General features: G+C 38.3%; 1 long non-coding RNA gene across 2 annotated transcripts; it reads right to left on the minus strand.

The window, feature by feature from the left end:
• Positions 1–2,697: 2,697 nt before the first annotated feature.
• LOC26526604 lies at positions 2,698–11,103 on the minus strand. Of its 2 annotated transcripts, none has more exons than XR_001448419.2 (3): positions 11,052–11,103; positions 9,258–9,568; positions 2,698–3,315 (listed from the first exon to the last, which is right to left on the minus strand). It is a non-coding gene; the product is annotated as an uncharacterized LOC26526604 (long non-coding RNA). The 2 variants fall into 2 exon arrangements; XR_003408096.1 differs by having other exon boundaries at positions 9,232–9,568.
• Positions 11,104–12,788: the final 1,685 nt, after the last annotated feature.

A 12,788-nucleotide genomic window follows, 5' to 3' on the forward strand; every position in this document is an offset into this window, starting at 1 on the left:
TGTTTAAAATGCCTTCTTCGCTAGATTTCGTAAATAAGTGCGCCACCGCAGTTATCGCTATTTTATTTTAGTATTTGTGAACTTAGTTTGGCTAATGAGGCTAATCCAATTTGAGTTGTCGCTGTTCCATTTTTGCGCTTCATAAACGGAATTTCGATGCTATTTTCGTTTGTCTTTTTTTATTGAATTTCCATTCCGATTTCCATTTGGTCCGCCCAACAACAACGAACAATGAACCGGGGCCGTTCTGGCCCGTTCTTCACCCCCGCTGACATATTTGTGATCTATCAAAAAGCAATTCACTCAACCGAACCATCAGCATTCATTTGGATTCATACCCGACCCCCTGCAGCCGTTCGTTCAGCCATCCATCCATCAATCAATCAATCATTACGCTCATAAAAATTAGCAACATCAAGCGGTAAACGGGAACAAATGAAATGCCGCCTCAAGCCGCAAAAATGTTTGCATTAAAATTAATTACAACTGAAATCGTAGCCCAGAAATCTACGTCTGATGAATACAAATTGTGTGGGCGGCGTAAAATATGGAAGCGCATTAAAAGGGTTATGGCATTGGCATCCCACGGGGCGTATGCGCAACGCCCTTAGGAACGGCACTCGGCGACCGTAACAACTAAAAATCCATCAGCACTCCGTGCCACGCCCCCAGCAGAAATGGGACACATGTTGGGGATTTTCACACAGCGTTGAAAGGTGTTTCCCCGGCGGCCAAATTGTTGGGCAAACAAGAAAACAGAGTTCCGAACCGAATTTTGTGTAATCTTCGAGTGTGCTGCATTCCAAACACAACTATATATTATATGAAATGGAAATGTCAGCCATACATTACAGAGTAGCTTAAAAATATAAATGTTACTCAAAAAATGCGAATAATATATTTTTTACTAAAAAGTATGTATGTATAAATATATACCTATACCAGATACAGATATAAATAAATTTCCAGGTACAAGTGAAAGGCAGCACCAAATTAAATTTGAAAAAAAAAGAAAAAAAAGGGAGACAAAGTCAATTCCACGAAATGTAATTAAGGACTTATAAGATAAATAAACTCATAATTCAGGCAATCTTCATTAATTTATATGAGCACCACTTCATTCCTGGAATTCGCCTAGAAATTTGAACGCAACTCGTTGTTCTTGAATGCAGGGATTTTCATTGTATTTATTGCCGCCCGAGTCAAGTGGAAAATCATGTGAGGGGCGGGGGTCGCACATGGAAAAGAGGGCGTGAAGCTGCTGGAAAGTCTTACAAGCCGCCGAGTGACAAGGCAGGGAAAACATGGCTGGCATGTTTGTTTTATAAACGAGCTTTTTTATTGCCCCCAAAAGGTGGAGTAGGCCGCGGCATGAACGAACTTTTAATTTCTTTCATTTGATTTCTTTTTCTTTTCATTTCTATTAGCTGCCATCTGCATAGAAGTGAGCGAAACTTAACTGACTCTGCTGGAAACATTTTGAAATATATGTTATTATTGATATTTATATGTACATGGATGGGATGTAGGGCTTTTTATCTTCTCAGTTGGCTGACTGAAGAAAACCTACCATGGCTCCTCATTTCCTGTCTCGAGTTTGTTTGCCTGCCTTCCCCTTCGGAAGTGTCTTTTTTAGCTGCTTCGAACTCTTTGATTTGATTAGTGCTAACCCCGCTCCATATTCTCCTGATTGCTCTATGAATGAGTCCCGATGAATGGCCACAAAGAAGAGAAATCATTCTCCTTTTTATGATTTTTTGCTCGATTTTCCAGTGCTGAAATTGGTTTCGCTTCGTCAGCGTTATCCGTATGTGTGTGTGTGTGTGTGTGTGTGTGAGTGTGGGTGTGTGTGTGTGCAGGATTCTGAGTCTGATTCCGAAATTAGCTTGTTTCCTGAGCTGTCGCACATGTGCCACGAATTTTCAGCTTTCAAATTGAGTTACGAAAGTGGAATGATGTTAATGAAGCGCCGTGTGCTCCTCGAAGTGTATGTGATTTTTTGATTTTTCACTTATACGAGTATTCGAGTATTCCCCGAAATCTCAACTTCCTTTCAGCTATTTGCTGCTAATTTGTGGTTTTCGTCAGTCAGTTTTCGCAGCCACAGTTGACAATTTTGCTGAATTCGATTGAATTTAAGACGAACGTATCAAAAGCTGATGTGTGGCAATTTTCTTGAAGATATTGAAATTTTAAACGGGCTTTTGCACTTCATATATTCTATTTGTTCGATATCTTTTGCACTCGCAGGCATCACTTCACTTTTTCCACCCATTTGTCAGTGTAATACTTACGATGATCTATGCCAATCTATTCCAAAATCTTTTTCGTGGGCCTTCTTCTGTTCAATCTACCGCACAGTTGCGACTCATTAAGAAATCATTTTTCACAAGGAGCCAAACAAACGGGCGGCAGCAACAAATAAATAAAGACAATTTGAATGGCGGGACCAGGGGAAGGCATCGTTTGTCTAAGAATAGAACCCTGGGGGAACAGGCACTTGTTGAGAATAAAACGAGAGTGAGATAGAGGGAGATAGAAAGGGAGAGAGAGAGAGGCAAGATAGTGGGCAATGCCATGACCTCTCATACATTTCCCAGGAAAATCCCATTCCATCCATTGCATGTCTTAAATTCCGTAAAATTACTACAAATAATCCCGCAGATCTTGGAGGAATTTCAATTTATTTACCTTGATTTCTTTTCGGCTGCCTCTACGATTGATGATCCATTTATGTCGCCGTTCCTCTGGCTGCTGGATTTAACATATTAATTTATTGAATTTATTGAATTGCATTGAAACGCGAACTAAACGGAGTATTTGAAAGAAATTAATTATGCAGTATTAGAGGGGTTATTGTTCTTCGCGATGAAGCCACCACACACTTTTTGCACTTTGATCTGCTTTTTTATATCTGTTCACTTAATTCTCGCCTCTTTTCGTGTTTATTTTTGACTTTTGTTCATTGGATTTGCAGCCCTGTGTTTTTTTTCTCTGTTTTTGTTTAATTATACGCTTGTTTTGCTTTGTTTTGCTTGATCTTGCTTTTTAATAACTTAAATGCAATTTGTTCTAATTAATTTATATGATATGTTGAATTAATTGCATTTTACTTTCGTAATATATTTGGACTCTATTTCAGTCTATTTGAGCTTTGTTTACTATTATGTAATTAATTATCAATTAGTTCATTAAGAATAAAGTTGTTTAAATTTGAATTTGAAAATATTTCAAATATAGAAGATTCTCATAATAATTCGAAAGTTTTTATTATTAGTTTCTCTAGGCTTTTCTGTCTTAAAAAAGGTCTCCGTGCTGAAATGAGAAAATGTACAAAGAAATTAGTGAGTCGAAAAGCTTGTCGAAAAAGGTATTTATGCAAGTGGAGTTAAAAGTATAACTAACTTATTAAATAGTAGAGAACTGTAGGGAACTATTTCTCGATTCCAACGCATTTTATTGTCTGCTTTTCATTTTATTGCCTTCTGCTTGACCCAAAGACAAAGAAAGAGACGACAGAGTGCGAAAGAGACGCCGCGATCGTTGCCGTCTTCCATTGAATTATGCTGCAATAAATTTCACCTCATAAGCCAATAATGACGAAAACTTTTGTGTTGCACATTTCGTGCCATGCGGCTGGCCTACTCCTGCCACACCCCCCTTGTTTCCCACCTCATCGCGCCTTACCGCCCCGCACTAGCCCCGTCTCTGTCGCACTCATTTGCTCTTCCTTTTGTGCCGCCTGCCTGCATAACAATGTCCTACATTCCCAACACGTACCATCGACAAGAACAACAACAGCAACTTCGGATGCTATTAAACAAGCGAGCAGAGGGGCGTGGCACCCCGTCCACCGCCTCATTTTCCCAGCCCCATCCGCAGTGCGAGCGAGATAGACTAATGCGAAAGCTGCATACGAAACGTAACGAAAATGCAAAGCCCAAAGTTATTGAGACAGAAGAGTGGCGGAGAAGTGGAAAATCGGGCTTGTCAGACTTGTCGGTGTATATATATACATACATTTACATACATATATATATGTATATATATGGGCATACATATATACACAAGCTATATGCATATGGCCGTATCTGTGCGCCAGTGCATTTACCCACATGCATATGCGGGCCGTGATTAAAGCCAACTTAAAGCGAAACTGCGAAAGGCAAGCGAAAAGTTGGTCAGAGATAGCGCAAAAGGAGCGGCAAGGAAAAGATAAAATATGTGCAAAAGATTCACTGAGGAAAATAAAGTTTCGGACTCGAAAAAACGAAAGCCACACTGATATGAGTTGTATTGTGGACTGGGCACACTTAAATTAAAGAAACTTTATCTTTGGAAGTATTTAGTGCTAATTACTTTCTAAACATACAGCTTTGAACATTTTACCATTTATTTGGCTTTTCTACTGTTCGCTAACTTCTCTAATTTTTAGATCTCCACTCTTCACCGCTTTTCAAGTGCTGATTTTAAAGGAACTATTATTGAAAAACATAATACTATTGCAGCATTTCCTTCATTGTGCTAGCAAAGACATTCTCTATCCATCTGCAAGGTAACTGCATAATGTAAGCACACACCGCCATTTCACCCCTTGCCAATCCCCATTGTTTGATGTACGGTCTAGTACAGTTAAGTAGTTACTGTATACGATGGGGCCAGCACAAACATTTCCGGGCTGCTTTCGTTTTCAAGACAAAGCCAAAAGTCGAACTTCTTGTGGGCCAAAAGGGGTTGAGTTGGGGCTTCTCCGCCGTCATCGCCAGCTCTGAATCTCGGTCACGGGGCGAAAATCAGGGATGGCTTCTGTGCTGGGCGACATAAATTGACGGAGTTCTATGTATGAAAGGGCATGCCATTAAATAAATATTGTGTAATGTGCCGTCTGTCTCCCTTTGCGAGTTTGCCGAACACTTCCCATCGCTGGGCTCCGAACTATGTAATTAAATTTGGTGTTTTTACTTGTCTGATTTAGTTAGTTTCACCAATTTACATATGGGCCCGGACCTGAGAAGCGGCCCCATTCGAGCGACCCTTTCACGCGGTTTTGCCGGGTTTTGCCGGGGTTTGTTGGGTTTTTCATTTGGACTTTGTAAAAAGCCACTTGCAGAAGGTAATGAAGACGATTTTCGAGTTGAGAGTTTCGTTGGGTGAACTACTTAAAGTGAAAACAGCAGCCAGTGCATAGAATGTTGATGGTAATAAAGCGTGTATAAACCCCATTTTTATCACGTTCTTAATTCATTTTATATTTGAGTTGTTTCATATGTTGGTAATACCAAATGCTCGTTGATTTGGAATATTAAATTTATTACAACTAAGGCACTTGTCCTAAAGCAACTATTGACAGCACTCTATCCATCCATTGGCATTTTGTACAACTATTAGCTTTCCTCTCCTTTAAGTGTGCACGTTGGTTATTCTATTTTTAGCTAGACAATTTTTCATCTTCATTCAAGTACTTTAACTAAGTTAGTGCATCGTTATGTACTCTCCTCTTTAGCCACCCATTTTCCTCGCTATTCATCGTCATCACGAGGCACGCTTATTCTCACTTATCGAAGCATACTTATGGGCGCAGGCGAAGCTTAAGTGCAACATTGTTGCTGCACGCTTGCACGGAGAAAAGTTATACTGTTTCTTAAAACAAACTGGATACTGCAGATAGTTGTGAAATATATGGGGCGTTAGCGCTGTCACTTGCTATATTTTGCCAATATTTAGAAGAGATTTTTATTTTCAACTGAAATTCGAATATATATTATTTATGAAAATAAATCCACACTCACTACTTTGTTGCACCTGATTCTGTGGCAATAAATTCGCTTGTATTCGTTAAATTGTGATGCTTGACCTTAATATCTCTTCTGACGGTCTAAAATTGAGAGCTGACTTATTTTCAAGTGTACCCCGGCTGGTGTTGTTGCTTGGCGAGTGTAAAAATAGTGTTTTTGTTGTTTTCTGTGCGCTGCCTCATTGCATTTTCGTTTTTGGGGGCATTCGCTTGATTATGTATATTTACCCTAACACATGGAGCCAGGATGGAGAAGGGGTCGCGGGTAGTCGGCCTGTAATTGCTATTTACACTGGCGTACTGGCACACACACACACACGAAAGATACTCACTCACACATAGAGCGAAGATCCTGGCGCAGCCACATACACACGAACCCATGCACAATTATGTTTGTGTGCCTGATTTGATGGCGATAGCAGGCCAGGCCAGAAACCAAATCAAAGCCAACAGCAAACAAATAAATACAAACACAAAGGAAGACACACACACACTCACAAATGCACGAGCACACACATATATGTATGCACCAACACAAAGAAGGCGAGAGAGAGCTGGCCGTGTGCATGTATGTATGCACAAATTTTGCAATGGTTTAATGCGCGACCTAAAGACCATTTAAACTAGGACAAATGAGGCCAGGCGCAGGACCCGAAAACCTAAAACCCAAAACCCAAAACCCAGAACCAACAATCCAAAGCCCAAATCCGTAGCTGAAACTCAAATCACAATGGAAGGATATGTCGAGACGACAATAAAGGAAGTCACTTTTGTTTTCAGCCCGCATTATTCGCCATTATGCAGTGTGCTCCAGTATGGATTTTTACCAGGCTTATATCAAAAAAAGATAGCGACAAATATGCGACACTTTCGTACATGTTCCTTCTCCCCGAATATACTGCCATCTGATTTTTAGTACTGCGATGTTGTTTCCTTTTTCCTGCTCGTAAATTAGGTCAAGCGTGAAATGACAATAACTAAAATGAAATCTATCAAAAGCGGACCAGCTATTGGCTACCGAAAGTGCTGGAAAAACCGAAGCTGTAAGTGGAGTATTTGAAGCTTCCTGTTCCTAAGATATATTGAATATGTTATTCTACGCTCGCCTTGTAGGTTTCCAAAATGAAATGCATTTATTCTTATAGGCAAAATATGAGTATTTATTGTATATGTTCCTATTGTAGATACCAAATTCAGGGTAAATTATACAATTTTGTTCAAATAAATTATCGCTACGCATGTATACCCTTGACTACCCTGTACCGGAAAAGTTTGATTATGATTCTGACAATTTCTCTTCTGCTTGAATGACCAATTGAGGATGCTGGCTCCGAGTAAATTTATTTCATTTTAATTTATTTATAATATTTTTCATCAATTTAGTTGTTCGGGCTTTTTCATACTTTATTTTATTTGGGCTGCAGTCTTTGTTGTTCATTTCGTGTGTGTCTGAGTTTTTACTGGCATGACAATTTTCAGTTTATGGACATGATTTCCTCTGCGCTGTTTCTGCTTATATAAATAAATAAAGAGATGCAAAAACAAAATTGAAATGAAATTTCATATGTCATTATATTGCACAATTATTCCAATTGTTTTTTTGCTTTCAACTTTGCGCTCCCTGAATTTTTTTTTTTTTTTACTCTATCGACCGTTTTTTGTCATTTCTGCATATTAAATGCGAAAGCGCCACCATTTGCATTAATTTTTTGTGGCCATTTTGATGTTTTTCCTCCATTTTGATGATTTAATATGGCAAAATGTGCGGAACCAATTTGGAAACATACACATGTACTATATGCATGGAAATAAAAACGAAGAGGGGAGAAATCCCCTGACAATAATTATTTGTGATGGAGGAAGCCAAGTGGCCATTTCTTTGCGAAATTCTGAATAATTTTACGATTGAGCATCAATGGATGTGACAGCGTTGTTTTTAATTTTACCAAATTGAACAAATAAAATGAAAATATGTTTAAGACTTGATGGGCAATTATTTTGCCTTGGGAGAGGATTTGTGCAATTGTGTTTTAAATAATGTATGAATTATACCGAAAGCCATTACATAGTTTTTATTTAGGTAAGTATTTAGCTGTGGAAACATATTCATAAATAAAATGTCAAATGGCTTTTTATTCATAAACACGCATTTTCAAACCCATTTTTTTTTGCGGTATGATGGTTTTTTGTAAGTCTCCTAATGGACAATTACTACTTATTTATCCAAATATATAAAAATTTAGCTTTGACCAAAGTAATAAATCTAATAAAATTTGTTAGAATGCTTTAAATTTGTTTTAAAAAATAAAAAATAAATCCCCTATGGCATTGCAAACATAAAAGAACTTGTGTAATTCGCAGTAAAAGTCGAAACGCTCGTATATCAAAGGCCTAAAGCCCTCTTAAGTTAGCCAAAGAACGATCTGGCCAATAGGATGGACCAAAGGGGATTGCTATGCATCAAAATTATTAATAGACCGTCAGATGAAGACCGTTGAGATCGGGAGATGTTTTTCCCGCTGCGGTTCGCTGGATTCTCAATGAGCGATGGCCTGGCAAAGATGCCGAAAGACATGAACAAATCATCAAATCAACTCGGCATTTATTTTAAAAATATTGTAACTTTTCCCATTTCGCTTGAATGTTTTTTGATTTTGTTTATGTTTGTCTAGCGACGGCAGCTGACGGCAGAGTTTGTTTACAAACTTGCTTGAATTACAACAAAGAAAGGGCTATATGCGGATCGGATATAAAGATTTTTACTATTAAGCAATAAAATAATTAAGAAAATACATTAGAAAACATTACAAATTTTGCAATATAATTAAAATATGTATATTTTTATTAAATTAAATAAACAAACTAAAAAAGCCACTGCAATGATATATATTTATAATATTATTTATGATACATGATCAATAGATTTAAATTCAAATTATTTGTGTCTGCAAAATATACACTATAACAATAATGTTATTGAACAAGCTATAAGGAATTTCCAATAAAAATGTTTGCGTTCCAATATGGGGCATTTATTTAAACCCAAGGAAAAAATTTTGTACGATGAGCCAATGCTTTTTTAGAAATATTTTTGGCATATTAATTATTCATTTGCTATTATTGAACAATTGATAAACAATTGGCTTTTCGCACTTCATCACTGTGATGGAATTTTATTATTTGAATACATATGCCATGGCTAAGCAGAGAAAACATAAAGTTTTCTCAATATTTATTTGTTTAAAATATTCTTTGATTTCCCGGTGAAATAGGTCATTCAGATCAGCGCGTATATCCAAAAAGCGGAAGTGTTCGGCCAGCAAATTGGCCACAAATCAGCGGACTAAGCTCATAAAAAACACAAGAAAAATACACAAAAAATAATGGGTGCTAAGCACTGATGTACAATTTGCAATATCTGCATATAGAATACGTACATGGAGGAATATTTAGATTCACACACCTTGAGCCACTCACTAAGCCTCAAAGGCAGCCGATTTGGCTGCCTAGCATTTTTGTCCGGTTTCCCAGCAAATCCGGTGTTTTCTGCGTATGCTGCGTTGGTTTTTCCTTCGATTTTCACTGGCGTTTGGGGGATATTTCACTTGTCCAAAGTACAATACCCTGTGGCCGCTGTATATCTGGTTTTTCTATGCACACGCACTGCATATTGCCACTTTTGTCGACTTTCTTTTAGCTTTACTTTGCAGTTGGACTTTCATTTGATTTTTGCGGCAGGCTCACACACAACACCGCACGTTGTTGTTCTCGCTGCTGTTTAGGGTTGTTTTTCGTTACATTTTATTTGATATATATTTTGTTTTTATTTTGCATTTTTATATATAAAGAGAGAGCACGTTAAAAAAATTTGCAAAAAAAATTCAATCGCTTGCACGCGTTGTCAGTTTGAAAAAATATAAGAAACAATATTATGGGGAACGCCGCCAAACGCACGTGTGTGTGTGCGTGCGTGTTCGGTTGAGCGTTTCTTTGTGTGTGTGTGTGTCCGAGCTGGTGTGTGTGCGTGCCAAGCACTAAGTGGGAATACTGCTCCAGCTTCCGTTTCCGCTTTGCACTGCACTTCCGTTCAGCTCCGTTCGTTCCGTTCCGTTCGGCGCTTCGATCTCGACACGACTCGACTTTTCTTCACGATTTCCATGTTTCAGTTTCAGTTCTGCTCTGCCCGCAGCCGACGTCGCTATCGCGGTCGGCAGAGACGCCAGCTGTGGCGCTGGCAGCGGGAGAGTTACCGTCGTCGCTGCGGAGTTGCAACTTCTGGAGAGATTCGGTTCTCTCCAAAACTGCATTGGCTACGAACTTTGTCTAAACCTAGTGGCAGTTTTCGAAATTATATTCTAGCTGTTTTCTTAATTCCGCATATTGAACCGTATCCTTTATTTTATGATCAGGACTTTTTAGAATATTTTGCAGCATTTCATGAGTCATGTTTAACGTTACTTTAAGTAGGTAAATTTTTGTGACGCCCCCTATTTTAAATGGTTTTAAGTCCCACAATCTTAGTTTCCAAAACAGTACGTAATTAAAAAAAAAAAAACAAAATGTTAGAACTTTTTTATTTAGTATTCTTCGTTTAAGTAAAAAAAAACCCTTTTGTTAACAAAGTTTTTGCTCTGAATCTTTTACTGCCCGCAGAGTTACAGTATGCACACCTTTAAAAATGGCAAAATGTTTTATACAAATCACTGCTCACCATGAGTTTTTCTGTTCAAATTATCACAATCGTATTTCACAAAAAAAGATCTTGTTTAAAATCCTTAAAATTAATGAAAAAAAACTTATTTGAAATCATTTTGTACCACACACTTTGAACTCAATTTGCCAGCAGACCAAATCCACTGGAAATTAAACTTTTCTTAAGGAAAACCATTATGACCACCTCAAAAAGAATTTTCCTAAATAATTATTAATTATTCCTAAAAACTCTTGAAATGGCCCAAATCATTGTAACAAATTGTATAATTTGAAAGTAGCAAAATCGTATTCATAATTTGCATTGCCTGACAAAATTAACCGGGAAACGCCAAGGAACCCCAAAAACTAGTAATCCCAATTGTAGTTCTTCGAATCCTTCACACACACACACACTGGCTCACACACACGCGGTGCAATAACGGTGTTGCGGCTGCCAAAAAAAAGCCGCAAGAAGAGAGTAATGGAGAATTTGAATGAATGTGGATATGGATGTGTGGCAGGTGGAGAATATGGGAATGTGGGAAGACCAAATTAAAACGCAGACCCGTGAACGTGTGCGAACACGCGGAAAAACAAATGCAAACTGTTTTTGCTGCAGGGAAATTCGGAAAAACGAAATTCAGCTGAAAAGCCGACGGCGACGCCGACGACGGCAGCGCAGCCGAAGCGCCGGCCGAAGTTGAGCCGAAGTCTTCGGCAGACAGACAATTGCGGTAAGCGTGCGTAAGCGGGAGCGGAAGGGCAAGCTGCTCGGCAGGAACACGAAGTGACGCGAAGTCACTTCGTGCCACTCTGCCGACGTCGCTGCCGCGCTCTCTCCTGCGAGGGAGCAGAGCTTTCCGAAGAGTCGGTGCTGGAGAGATGGACGAGCTCCTGCTGCAGCTGTTTGTCTTCCTGTTGTGCGCTTGCTGCATTGCCATCAGTAATTGACAAATTGCCTACATTGAAGCGCTAATTTTTCAGCAAGAGAACGAAGTGGGGCAGAGGGGGAGTGGGCATGGAGAAAGGAGAAAGTTAGAACCAATACAACAAATATATTTAGAAAAATCAGTTTCACTGACTTGACTTTGAATCACAATGCAGTTTCCTAAATATATTCGTTTTGGCAAAGCATTAAGCGATATAAAACCACAACAAAAGCAGATCAAAACTATATTTGAAGCCCTTTAAAAAGTTTGAAGTCCGTAGGAGTTCTAAACATTTGAAAACATGACTACCAATTGTATTATATTGGTTTAAAAGAAACCTGTATATAAATAAAAGTAAGAACAACAACATACAACAAAAAAGTTAAATAAATAAATAAATATAAAAATACCAAATTGGATTATTTTCCATTTTATAAACATAAGTTAAATTAAATTTAATATCAGAAGAAATGTCAGTTTAATATAAAAGTAAACCGTAATATGAAATTATTTAATTTGAAGTCTTAACATTAAATCTTTTAGTTTGTATTTATATATTTTGAATCCGTATCTGGCTGCTTGCATTCGTGTATTTCGTGCAAAATTCAAATACGAAGGATGTGCAACAGAACCTAAAAAGCTGCCTGCTAACATTTTGTCCTGTCACATTTTGCCCCAGTTAACATTTAGCGCCTAACAGAGATCGCTCCCAACTGCAGCGCTGTTAGCGCCGGCAGCGCAGTCGACGTCGCCAGCGACGCTGGCCGAAAAAAACGCGTTTTTGTGTCTGTGCAGAAGGCATTCACACCGAAAAGTTTTCGCCGCTTTTCCGTCGCTTTTCGTGCTGCACGTGCTTTTCACGTTTTCAAGCGAGCATCCCCTCTCTCGCCTTCCCACACTCCCCGCCGCACTCCTGGTCACTCTTTCGCCCTTTGTGGGGTTTTTGGCCTGCCGGTTTTGCCTTTTTGCGGTTAACAAAAATATTGCATATTAATGTGGGCACATTCATGGAAAATATTTTAAATGTAAGCTAATAAATACAACAAATCCTCTCAATCTGTTAGGTTCAAAAAAACCAAGGGTTATTGAAAAAGTAAATGGAAACTATATTATGTTGTATTTCTTATATCAAGCCTTGGCAGTTTATACTTTAACTTTACAAAATTTGTTTTTAATTATAGCCATTATTTTTAATGTATCCGAGCAAGCTGTATTTAATTAGACAGAAAATTAATGTATAAGTTTATTATCGGCAAGTTCCAAATGAAAATCGAAATTTCCATTTGCATATTAAGAAATCCCTTAAGGAAGGACCTAGTCTTAACAACATTTATTAGATATTTAAATCGATGTGCAACAAAACGTATTTGTTC

Source organism: Drosophila erecta, unplaced genomic scaffold (genome assembly GCF_003286155.1).
Source record: "Drosophila erecta strain 14021-0224.00,06,07 unplaced genomic scaffold, DereRS2 tig00000137-arrow-arrow-pilon, whole genome shotgun sequence".
Taxonomy (NCBI): Eukaryota; Metazoa; Arthropoda; class Insecta; order Diptera; family Drosophilidae; genus Drosophila; species Drosophila erecta.